The 13,342-nt window shown below is 43.1% G+C and overlaps 1 protein-coding gene across 5 annotated transcripts in view; it reads left to right on the forward strand.

Moving 5' to 3' along the window:
* Positions 1-8,844: 8,844 nt before the first annotated feature.
* Positions 8,845-13,342, forward strand: part of NAV3 (neuron navigator 3) — a 448,840-nt gene continuing 444,342 nt past the window's right edge. For 3 of the 5 annotated variants that reach the window (XM_083573283.1, XM_083573285.1, XM_083573286.1), the window contains exon 1: positions 8,847-10,027. The gene's annotated coding sequence lies outside the window, so the exon portion shown is untranslated. Of the gene's footprint in view, positions 10,028-13,342 lie in introns of all 5 variants that reach the window. The other 2 variants (XM_083573284.1, XM_083573288.1) reach the window with 2 other exon arrangements.

Here is a 13,342-nt window from a genome sequence, read left to right on the forward strand (position 1 = left end):
GGTAAATTTCCTTTAAAAAACCCTTTAAAAAACTTGTTTTTAAGTCACAACAAGATATTCAACCCATTTTCCTGTTATGTGACAGATATTATTCATTCTGAAGGGGCTACAATGTCTGCAAATTCCACCAATTTCTGTTGTTTTGTTCCCCTATAGAGAAAAGAAGGGGGATATGAATCCTGGTCTTTTCCAAAGTGGATCAAAGCTTGGATTCTGAGTTGAACTGGGCAGCCTCCGAAGTGCTTCAGACCAAGATGTGCTATTTTCTAAAGCACCAGTGTGGTGTCTCAACCAAATCTTGTGGTTGGTGCACACCCCTACAGGGTAGCATTTCAGTGTCATCATAAAATCCTTAGCACAGAAGAAAGACATTACAAATTAATGACATTGGGGAAAATACTCCATATCCCATTCCTCCTTCCGCTCTTCTGCCTCCTGAGTGATAATTCTTAACAGTAATGATGCTTCTTCAATTCCAGATAGTGTGGTTGAATTAAAAACAAACTAGTAGGCATTCTTTCCCCTTGGAACTCTCCTACTTTTTTTTTTTAATACCTTTGTTTTACATTTACATGTGTTGTGGAGATGGAGGAAACAAGACCTTTTAACCCTAGGTTTAGTTTAATAAGATGACTTTCAGCAGCTGAGGGAGGGTTGTGTTAATATACATAGAAAGTGATGCTAATCTGTCCTTTATGCTTGGTGATAGACTCCTCTAGGATTTGTGAACAAGGTCACATGTCTAACTAAGATGATGTCATTTCAAATCAGTTGAATGTATCTACCCCAGTGGGATGCATTTATTATTTTGCAGTTGTAAGATTTTTCTTTGTTTTGCCATTCTAGTTACACAATTGTACATAATATAAGATAATTGAGCTCCTTTAGATACAGAAGACAAAATACTACAATTTTAAATTAATGCATCACTTCTACTCGTCCTAAATATTGTAGAAATACATTTCCATGTGAACAAGTTCCTGCTTTGCATGAAACATGTGCATTTTTTTATCTCATGAGGACAAAACTGCATTGTGAATCAGCCAACATTCTCCTATTCAGATTTTAGGGGGGGGGGATGATTTACAAACATCTCAAGAGGACCTGAGAGTTATCTTCCCCTCTTTCTCCCATGTTCTGTCAGGCAATTTTTATTTGTTAAGGATGAACAGAGTTACAAATCAGAACATGTTTAAGACTGCCTATTTCTCACTATCTCTTTTCTAATCCCTTCCATGAAATGTTTTAATTGCATACAGTTAATATGAAATAATCAAAACATACATCTCATTTAAAAATTAATATAAAAAAACTGCAAACAGATACTCAACAAAGAGTTAATATCTTGGCAAATGTTATTTGACAGCCATTTGACAGAACAATCTCCTAGTAAAAAGGAAGTCTATAAAAATGAGATGGAATTGTTTGTTTGTGGTTTCTGCTCTGACAATTATAATCTTTTTACAAATAAAGAAAGTCTCCCACACCAAACTTTTACTTGCTGTGGAACTGAAATTCATATAACATATGAATTAGTGGAAAAATATTTGTGAAACTTAACCAAGTTATATATCATTTGTGTACATGTTTTTAATATGGCTCTTCAAGATCACTTAGTGTGGATTAGTTCCCCCTTAACCAGTTTTTGTAGTCACAAACAGGATAATTAAGAAATGGATTTTTCACCACTGCATGCTTGTGCATAAGGGGGACTTTGTAATGTGCAGTGCTGAATTATGTATTGGATTTGGATTAACATGTAGTACAAGGTTTGTGTGTAGGACATACTATTTCAGGGCCAAACTATATGTGATTACATGCATCTTTAGATTTAACCTACATAGTTCCTCCCCCTCATTTAAGTCGCCTCAAGTGAGGGAGGGGGGAGCATAATTATCATATTTGCAGCTGGGGCGGGGGAGAGGGGTATAATCCTTTCCTCCCATGCTTCAGTTCTGGGGGAAATCCTTCCTCTGAAGCCAGTATTTGCATTGGAAAGGAATCCCCCATTGGCACCAATTGTTGAAAAGCCAAAATAGATTGACCAATATCTTAAAGGGCAGAATACAAAATACCTTGAAAATAAAGGAAACCTTCTAATTGCTAAGTCTATGTCACAATTGAAACATCATGGCTTATATCTGAAGCGAAACATTGATTTGAGGCGTGGCACCTACATATTTGTGACCATAATAGGGAAAGGACATTGACTAGCATGAATATAATGTGCTAATAGCTACATTACAGCTAGTGAGACTTCAACATGGCCACATGTGCCAAACAATTTGTTCACTTACGTATTTTTTGTCTTGCCATTTGAAGCCTTTTCTTCCCTCTGCCCAAGTTGTTTGGATTATTAAAGTTTTCAAGGGCTGTGTTTTATAACCCAATAAATCAGTACAGCTCATATAGCTAGGTGCAGTCCAATTAAATTTTATTGGATTTGGCTACTATCAAGTACACAAACCATTTTAGGCAGTATCATTGATGTGAAACAGTTAACACCAAGAACTTGGTAATTGATCATTTGGCCTACCAGCATATGAGCATCTGTTTCTTGTTGCATCTTGTTAAATACAGTTACTTTTCTATTTCTAACCATTTCATCTTTTTAACCATTTCATCTCCAAACTACTTACTGTGGCACAGAACTTCAGGAGCAGCCTTACCCTCCAGATATTTTGACTACAGCCACGCTGGGACTGATGAGTGTTGTGGTGTAAAACATCTGCATGCAAGATTGCTGAAAGCTGCTCTAGAGTTGCAGTCTCCAAGTCGCCTGCTCCAAGTAGCTTGGAGATGAAAAGGTTGTGCCAGTGGCGCTTTGCTGGGATGGTGGCAACGTAGTTTAACATTTCCTTAAAACATTCCTTCCTCCTGCTCAGCCACCTGTTTCTTTTATAAAAATATTTTTAATTAATATTTCATTAATAACAATTAACCAAATCATACCAAATCATAATACAATCAAAAAAGCCAATTAATCAGTTCCGAATTCAATATTTTTGGATGACTTCCCGTATTCCAGCTATCAGGAGTTGATGTTATTCCTTGGTCCTGCTTCAATTCTCTTCATTAGTCCAAATACCATGATTCCGATCTTAATCCTTCGTTTTAGCAGCCATGTGTGATGACTTTCGTTTGTATTTAATAAATCCATATCCATTAACTTGCAGAGGGAATTTATATCCTGTAATTTTCTGTGTGAAATATTTATTTACCTTCTTCTTTTCCTTCATGTTGTAGTCAATCAATTCTCTTCAACATTGCCCCTCCTTCGAGAACTCATTTCTTATTATGCTACAACTTCTCCATTTTGCTTCTCCAAAACCGAAAGCACTCCAGCGCCCGGCTGTGACTCCTGGCTTACTTCCAAGCATTTGTCTCTTTTGATCCTTTCCAACCTTCTAACAACCTGGTGTCTCGCCAAAACCATAATAAATCAGAATTAGAGCCCTCTTGAGTAGGCTCATAAGTCATCACACTATTTCACACAGTCTATTCTTTCAAGTACTCCGAAAAGAAAATTATAAGTTCTTGTTGAATCCCTCTTGCATTCCATATATAGTTGTTATCCATTCAGTGAAGGCTTGTCAAATCATAGCACAGCAAATATAACGGAAATATAATATAAAAAGAGAACAAAGGCTCCCCTTCACTTATGTAGCATTCTAACGACGAGAGTCCTCTCCAGATCTAAACCTTGGCACTCAGTGGCTGATTCATTTTGCAGGTTATCTTCCTGCTTCATCCAGAACACGTCTGTTTCTTAAGTCCAAATTCAGATCCATCTTAAAAGAAACAGAAGTACTTCCACTCATGGTGACTGTATTGGGGAGTTTCCAATACGTACAGTGCTATGCACTCTGCGTCCCTGTCCCTGCATTCCATTGGAGAGAGAGGCAGTTATCAGACGATCTGGAGGGAAAGCTCTCCCCACCCTGACCCGGGGTGGGGTGGGGGGCTTGCAAGGATAATTACTCCCAGATTGTCCTTAACTGCACAGCTGGCATGAGCTACCGTGGGATCCGCTGTTCACAATGGCAGCAGTGCCGGAAGTTGCTCAGCCACCTATTTCATCCAACATAACAACAGTGGCACAGTGCCCTATGTCTCACTTGAAAGTTTCTGTCAGCAGCAAGCTGGCAATGACATGGGCATAAGGGAATGAATTACTGAAAGAGGATGGTATAGGCTAGTTCTCAAAAACAGAATAATGTTTGCACAATTTATTTCATACCTCAGGTTGTACAATTGCTATAAGCTCACCCTTTATTTTAAAATAGAATCTGGAAATCTGGGGAACATTTAACCCTGGGCCAACTAACTGCCCTTGAGCCCTTCTCCCCCAGACACCCATGGGCAATGAAGATGGAGTGTTGGCTTGTATCAGGTGGTACAATATCTTTTGCTGGCCCTGACATTTGGTAAAAGTGCAGGAGCCCTGTCCTCTTTTCCCATCCGGCAACCCTAGCTGATGAGGATATTGCTTGTTGCTACCTGAAATGCTTCCCCTGATAATTTCTGAAAGTACAACAGCTAAGACTATGGGATTAAACCATACTTTCTCCCCTAGTCGAAGTCAGTGCACAACCTTATTGTGCGTGGCAGGATTGTGAGAAACACAGTGAATATGTGCTTTTTTCTTAGCAGCTGATTCTCTCCTGCCACTCATGTTTAAAGGAGGAGCAAAGTTCAGGTAGAATCAAGAGTCGTTTTAGACTTGGGTGTAGCCTAATTCAGAAACATAACCCATGGCATGGACAGCCACTCAGAAACATAGCCATGTGAAGCATCCATGTGGCAGGCCATGAATATGTTTACTTCATGTGGCACCAGAACGGCAAGGGAACTGAACAGAGAACACAAAGGGCTAAAAATTAAAGTATGACTAGGAAAAACTTGATCCAGAGTAAGAACAGAGAAAAAATATTGAGAATGAAACCCATGCTGAGCAACCAGAGATTTGGATGTTGTGTTTATCCTAATGTGACAACATCTAGATGCTCATTACAATGCCATATGGACACCTCAGTTTTGCATAGATAACAAAGCTGCAAAGGAAAATAAGACCATAATGATATCTATTTGCCTGTACCACTAACATATTTCAGAGGTAGGGGAGATATTGATTGTTTTCTAACTCTGTAACAACAGATGACGATCCATTTGGGCACTACCAAGCTTAGTTTGCCATCAGTCAGACCTCACCTAGGTGCTTTCTTACTTACAACCAGTCTAGTCAGTTTCCTTGCCCTTTGTCTGTGTTGCACCTCACAGAACTCAACATAAAGGAGGATGGGAACAAAACTAAAATTACCTGACTCTGCCTGTCACTGGCTTTGTCTCCACCTGCTGGAGTGTCTCTGTCATCTGCCCCAATGGGCACCAGATACAGCTTAGCAGAATAGCTCTTTAAGAAACAGAGAGGGAAACGGAACCAGCTTCAGGGCCTTTAATACAAGAGCCATTGTCAGACTACTTCATCTCCTTCAGCCAACTGTCACGGGGTTACCTGCTCCTCTGCTTCCCCACTTTCTCTGTCCTTTGCCAAAAAGTGTCCTTGCATTCAGGTTGCTCTCCCCCTCCTTTCACTTCAGAGCAGCTGTATAATTCCCCCACCCCATCATTTTAGCCCTCACACCTGTCTGCCCAACAGTGAAAATGTTGTGAACTCGATATCACGGCAGCTTGGCTAATGCCTGTGGGAAGGGTTTATAAGTGACGGTGTGCAGCAGGCAGCTGTTGACAGGTGACAGTCAGGTTTGAGCATATTATGTTCCAGATTACAGGCATCCATTTAGCTAAGTTCCCCCTGTGATTTCTGATATAAAATGGGTACTTTTATGCTGTTGGAAAAAATCTGTTCCTTATTCAACAAATAATTATTGTCTTCCCTGATACTATCTAAAAAAGGGAGGAGGGTAAAATAAGGCATGGCAGTTAATTATGATCATCATAGTACTTTCCCTGTTTAGAATGACTAATATGGTGTTGCATTCATCTAACACTAATCCTTTGAGGCAAGACACTATTATTCCAAGTTTACAGATTGGGAACTGAGGTGACTTTGTTGGTTGTCAACCAGGAAATTCCTGAAGGGTTTTGAACAAAGATCTTCTACAGTAAAGAAAAGGTTTCAGGAGAGAACGCTAATTTAATTTATAACCTCTCCCTGACAAGGAGAGGCACCTATGTGCTGCTGCTGCTGCTGCTGCTTCTTCTTCTTCTTCTTCTTCTTCTTCTTCTTCTTCTTCTTCTTCTTCTTCTTCTTCTTCTTCTTCTTCTTTGCTTCTTCTGCTTCTTCTTCTTCTTCTTCTTCTTCTTCTTCTTCTTCTTCTTCTTCTTCTTCTTCTTCTTCTTTGCTTCTTCTGCTTCTTCTGCTTCTTCTGCTTCTTCTTTGCTTCTTCTGCTTCTTCAAATTCCACTATTGTTTTCAAATGAGCCCAAAGCAGCAAACACATAAATAAGAAAACAGTAAAATATCTAAGAACAATTGCAATACAGATGCAGACTGGGGAAGATCAAAAGGTTTGTTGGAAGAGGAATGTCTTCAGTAGCCAAAAAGACAACAGAGAGGGGTATCTGTCTGATATTCCAGGGGAGAGAATTTCAAAGACTGGGTGTCACAACACTAAAGGTGCAGTTCCTACATTGTGCAGAATGGACTTGATAAGATGGTATATTCTGGAGGACCTCACTTGCAGAGTGCAGTGATCAGTTGGATATATAAAGAATGAGATGATATTGTAGGTTTATACACCTTTACACACCAAAGCCAAATCAACACAAACTTTTAACAATTATTAGCAATCCTGTGATGCAGGTTGGGTTGAGACAATGACCGGCCCAAGGTGACTCAGTGAACCTCACACAGTTTTGTGCCTTATTTGTACCTCAGTAAAAGATGGGCCACACTCAAAGGGTAAGGTGGCCAGATACAAAAACCAAGAGGGCTCCTTCCCCTTTAATATCTGTGTGCACAAGGGGAATATCAACAGGTTCTGTTTGCATGATAAAGTATACCTATTGAAATTCCCTCAGCAACACAACAGTTAAAGGGAGTCTTGTCTTCTTCTGAACCTGCCCACCTTATCAGAGGGTGGAAATCTAGCAGAACAGTTGAAAAGGCACATCTGTGTATATATTTTTTTGTTTGGCTCCCCCCCCCCCGCCCTTTCCTCAAGCAGCCGTGAAGGTTTTGCTTTGAACGGTGTCAGTCCTGGGAACTTGATAGTCTGGGCACCTGATGGGCTTTTCATTCTCTTCTTTGTGTCTAGTTGGGAGCAGGTGTGCACGCAGCTTCTTGCAACAATGTCTGCACAGGCAGCCCAATTATATTCCGGAGTTAAATGTGTCTAAGTAATAATGGGGTGGCAAGGGGAAGAATCCCGTGCCCCCTGCTTTCCATCCACCAATCAATAACACTGCTTGCCATGGGTGAGAAGTGAACATTTGGATTGCATCTTCCTAGTTAAGATGGGCCGCTTTGGAAAAGTGACCCTGGGCCTTCTTTTTAACAGCAGTTTCTGCCAAGCAGAGATTAAGCAGGTGGTGCTTTTCCCACCACTCATCTCTGTGCTGGGAAAACTCTCACCTGCTACGTATTAGGTTGATGGCAAGGCTGTAAGAGCAGGACTAATAATAATGATACTAGAACCTTCTACGTGAAGGCTAGGGTGGTGAGGTGGAAAAGACGGCAGGGCACCTGAACTTTCAGTAGTTTTGGAGAAGAGATTTTAGCTGTTTGTACAACAACAAAGGCACAGGAGCCCTCTTGGAGCCAGGAGTTAGTAACATGGCTTCTCCCCCCAAATCCTGAGAGATGTATTTGGTTAAGTGTGCAAGGAATTGTAGCTCTGTGAGGAGTAAACTACAGTTCCCAAATTTCAGTGGGGGTGGGGGTGTCATGGAGCCATGGCTGCTAAAGTGGCTACTAAATGTGTTTTAAAGGCACAGTGTGGATGTGAGCTTATACAGTAGTCTGCATCAAACTAGGAACCCAATTTTGTGCTCTCTACAAGGAAGAAAGACCAACTTGAATTCAATGAGCCTCATTCGCAAGTAAGTGTGCATCCTCAGACCACTTATACAACATATATATTCTCCCATATTTGAGTGTAAATCATTGGGATAGAATGTATATTTGATTTCACAAGCTTTCTGTAATCCATTAACCTGCACAAGCAAAAAATATGCTTAAAAGAGTCTGTACACATATGCACAGAATCATACAATTAATTGTAGAGTTGGAAGAGACGACAAGGGTCATCTATTCCAATTCCCTGCAATGCAGGAATCATAGCTAAAGAATCCTTGATAGATGGCCATCTAATGTCAGTTTAAACCCTCAATGAAGGAGAGCCCACCACCTTCCAAGGTAATACTACTACTACTACTACTACTTATACCCTGCCCATCTGGCTGGGTTTCCCCAGCCACTTTGGGTGGCTTACAGCATATAGAAAACATAGTAAAATAGCAAACATTAAAAACTTTCCGAAACAGGGCTGCCTTCAGATGTCTTCTAAAATTTATGTAGTTCTTTATCTCCTTGTCATCTGAAGGGAGGGTGCCACTACCGAGAAGGCCCTCTGCCTGATTCCATGGTTGAACAACTCTTATCCTCAGGAAGTTCTTCTTAACATTTAGTCCGAATCTCCTCTCTTGTAATTTGAATCCATTGGTTTGGGTCCTATCCTCTGGAGCAGCAGAAAACAAGTTTGCTACCTTACGAAAAAGAAAAAAGGGGGTTGGGACCAAGCTTGCTGCATCTTCCATGCGGCAGCCCTTCAGATATTCAAAGATGACTATCATATCACCTCTCATTCCCGCCTTTTCCAGGTTAAACATACCCAGCTCCTTCAACCGTTCCTCATAAGGCTTGGTTCCCAGACCCTTGATGTTCCAGCTTGTCAGTACCCTTCTTAAACAGTGGTGCCCACATCTAGACACAGGATTTGAGGTGTGGTCTGACCAAGGCTGAATAGGGCAGTACTATTACTTACCTTGGTCTGGACACTAAAGCAGTCAAGAATTGCATGTCATCCCATGGAGCCCAATTTAGGAGTTTTACTTTCCCAGTATACTTTGGGTGTAAACTCTTTCTTTGGCCTTCTTGGCTCAGTTTTGAAAAAAACAGCCTTTATTCCCCACCCTCACACCATTTTGATTCAGGGTAAGTTTGCAAATCGCTGTGTTGTTGTTGTTTTAAAAACCCAACCCGTAACTTGGCTCCATAGTTGTCAACTTTTCCCTTTTCTTGCGAGGAATCCTATTCGGAATAAGGGAATTTCCCTTAAAAAAAAGGGAAACGTTGACAGCTATGCTTGGCTCCAACCATGGATGCTGCTGCGCTGCTGGATGCGCATTCCTAATGTAGAAGCATTGAATATAAACAATAGAATCGAAACCTGCGTAGAAACCTCGGCTTTCCGCACGCGCTTTGCATTGTTCCTGCCGGAAACTTTCCTCTGCGCGACCACCCTCCTTCCTCCTCTTCTTCTTCTTCCTCCTCCTCGTCCCCTCCCGACCCCCTGCTGATATTTCCTTCTCTTTTTTTTTTCTTTTTAGGTGATTGAAGGGGGAGCCGGCACAGGCGCTTCCCCTTTAAATTCCAGCTGTGTGGCTAGGAAACAGCTCTTCTCGTTGCAAAGCGCTGGGCTGGGGCTGCTGGTGTGAGACTGTCCTTCCACTTCCTGGCTCCGGCAGCCGGGAGAAGATCTGATCGCCCCGCCGAGTCCTCGGGGGAGAGAGAGAGGAAGGCAGAGGAAGGAAGGGGGCAGGCGGCGCGACTCCTCCAGACAGAGGGGGAGAGAGGCAGCCACACACACAGCCGGGGGTACCTTTTGGCTCCGGTTTCTCGGCTGCCCTGGGATCGGTAGCCTTCGCGGCATGTGCAAGAGAAGGATGGAGGTGGCTGGTTTCTAAATCATCCTGAAGACTATTTCCATAGTAACCTGCCGAAGTGGTGCAATTTGAGCGGACTGAGGCTTTCTCTCCGCACTTCCAGGATGCTATCTGACAGGTAAGGCTTCCGGAGGACCTTTGGACCGCTGGTCGAGGGTCTATAAATATCCATATGTCTGTGTCTCGATTATCCTATGTTTCCAAAGTTGTCTTTAGGGGGAAAAAATCGCCTTTTTCCAATTTGATTTATTTACCTGTATTAAAGAAATGATGTAATTTCTGGGCTCCTAACCCTTCCTACATTTTTTTTAAAAAAATAAAGACAGCTGTGGGGGGTGGGAATGGTTGTGTGTGTGTGTGTTTTTTTTTTAATGCTTCTGTTCTCCCGTTATTGTCTTATAAAGAGAGGGATGTTGGTAAGCCTGAACGCACAGTCTTACTGAACGTTTTATTCTGTGGCGTCGGCGGCAGCGGCGTAGATTGTGGACTAGTGACTTTAGGGAGCCGGCTCTGCTTGCTGGCTGCTCCAGAGGCGTGTGCCGAGTAGCAGCACCTTTGGCCCAGGGCAGCCTTTGCAGGCGCCGGATTGATGGGCTGCGAGGGGCTTTTTGGCAGATGAGAGAGGGATGACGCTTCCTTACCTTCTTTGTTTGTCCCCTTACTACATATTCTTTCCTCCGCCCCATTTTCCAGTTCCTCTTCTCCCACCCCCTCTGTTTGTTTGCCGGTTTCTCTCCCCCCCCCCCCGTTTTTGCTTCTTTTATGGGGGTGGGGGCGGGCGAAGGCATAGGAGAGAGAAGCTGGAGGAAAAATGCGTGATGTACTGTGCCTTAAAACCTGAAATCCGGAGAACACCCAAAAGCAAAGGCCAATATTGTCATCCCTTCTCCCGCCCTGGCTGGCCTAAAGCAGGCGATCAGCACGTTTTCGGTACTTTATTGATCTTTTTTCTTTCTCGGGGATTGTAGGTGCAGATGCATGTTGTGTCCCTCCAGCAGTGCAAGGCAGGCTGCCGCCCCGCTTTGAGAGGCGAGACACTATTGTGGTGATCAGCGTTTTCTCTGGGAGATGGATGGCACCTTGATCTCTCCCCAAAGCAGTCATTTAAAAGGAGTTAACGCTGAACATCCATTCTCCCCTGTAAGACAAGAGGCTGGCAGCATTAGGGGTGTGTGGGCTGGAGAGACGGAGGAGGGAGGGTGAGGCTTGCTAGTGGCTGAATTTGAAGTGGGGAGATTCAAAGCAGAAGCTGACAGTTTGGGTGTTAAAGTGTGTGTGTCTGCGCGCGCGTGCGTGTGTGTGAGAGAAATGCTGGCTCTGTGCACGCGTGTGTGAGAGAGGGAGGGAAGGAAGGAAAGCGGGGAGGGGAGGGGGCGAAAGTAGAAGAAAGCAGCCTGTTGTTAATTGCCTAGGTTACAGTTCCTGCATCCATGCCTGCCTGGACTCTTCCAAGTCCTAGTGCCTTCCCTGTTTCCAGGTTGTATGCATCAGGTACAGCTGGAGAGTTCTGTGGTCCTGCGTGGGTGTGTGGCAACAATCTGATTCTGAAAGGGAGTCTAGCACTCAGTTAAATTCAGATGTGGGCAAAACGTATCTCAATCTAGCATTGAGTATAGAATTTGACTAACTTCCTCTCTGGCAAAGGTATTGTGCTATTAATGGTTGCCCAAAAGGAAGAAGGTGGATCTTTACCCAACAATCCATTCCAGGCTTGGGATCTGGACATTTTCTGCTAATTTCTGCCTGTCACGTTTCTGTTAAAGGTACAGGAATCCTACCATTAGAATGCTGACAACCCAGTGTGAATATGGTGGACCCTCATAACGTTGTTGGAAGCCCGACTTCCTCTATGATTTATATTATTTGGACTATTACTGGTGGAACTTTGAACACAACTTATATAGCTTGGCCTAAAGTATTCTGATTTGGGGTTGGGAGTAATGCACAAGCAGAAGTATTTCTGGGTTGAGACATGAGCACTCGGACTATTGTATTCTCATGTGACTTTCTCCAACTAGCAGGGGTGGCCAGTACATTTTGCACTGGGGACTGGTAAAGCAGAAGGCAGGGAGGTCAACTGTAGGTGGAACCAGAGCCAACTAATTCTTGTCTTGTCCCCATCTTCCTCCCTGCTGAGTTCTATAAGGGCAACACTAAGAAGGAGGAAGCTAACAACATAAGAAGAGTCTGCTTGATCAGGCCAATGGCCCAACTCATTATCCACTTCTTACAGTGGCCAACCAGATGACTGAGAAAAGTATGAAGGCAGGACAAGTGACTGGTGGCTGAGGGCAGGCTGAAGTTGGTGGGGCATTGGCCCATTTGCCTTAATAGATGATCCTCCATTGCCAACTAGAAATGACAAGCTGTTAAAAAATAGATGGTAATCTATGAGAGATATAGATGGGTGTGTAAATTACATATTAACACCCCACACCTGCCAAGCAGTAGCAAGGATCTAGGTTCTGTTTCCATTGGAAAATCAAGGCACAGCCGAGCTGGCAGAAATACAGTTTATTCACACATATTTACACCAGAAGCCTTCAGTAGAGGGGCGTACAGAACATTACACCCCCAAGCGTCTCTCTCATTGCTCCTCTTATAGTTTCAGCAAGGTTGGGTCCAATGCAGCAGCCAGACATGGCCACTGGTCTCTCAGTGCAGCTTCGTAGAGCCAGCACTGTATGGGGTTCTCCCTACTCCCTACTTTCTCATGCTTGCTTGCTTGCCAAAAAAGGACAACTTCTTTTCTGTGTGACTCCACGCCCATGTTTCCCAGGCAACCTCCCCCTCTACCTTTGCCTTGTAGATGGCAGGGCCGTCATCTCTGTCTGGCTGAAAAAAAAGCTCAGCCAGTCAGCTTTGATTAAATTCCAGTACCCCAGAATCTAGAGGGGGAAATCTTGCATCCATGGATCTGGGCATCCCTGTTTCCACACTAACCCATAACACTTTATTGATTGATTGATTTGATTTGATTTAATTTATATACCACTCTTCATCAAAAGATCTCAGGTTGGTTCACAAGATAAAACCATGAGATAAAGGCACAAATAAATAGTTAAAACAGAAACAACTAAACAATACCTCCTACAAACACACTTAAAAGGCTGTAGAATATTAATTGACCAAAGACCTGGTTGAAGAGGAAGGTTTTTGCCTGGTGCCTAAAGGTGTATAATGAAGGTACCACGCAAACCTCCCTGGGGAGAGCATCCCACAAAAGGGGAGCCACTACAGAAAAGGCCTGTTCCCATCCTCCAGACCTCACATGGAGGAGGCACATGAAGAAAGGCCTCAGAGTCCATATATATATATCAAATCTAGCCTTGCTCACCCTGGTAACCGTGGTGTCTGGGGCTGATGTGGTCCAGAAACATCTGGAGGACCGCAGGGTGGTGAAAGCTGCTATAATGGATGGCAGAGTGGACTG

The sequence above is a fragment of the Podarcis filfolensis genome (assembly GCF_964270895.1).
Source record: "Podarcis filfolensis genome assembly, chromosome: 10".
Taxonomy (NCBI): Eukaryota; Metazoa; Chordata; class Lepidosauria; order Squamata; family Lacertidae; genus Podarcis; species Podarcis filfolensis.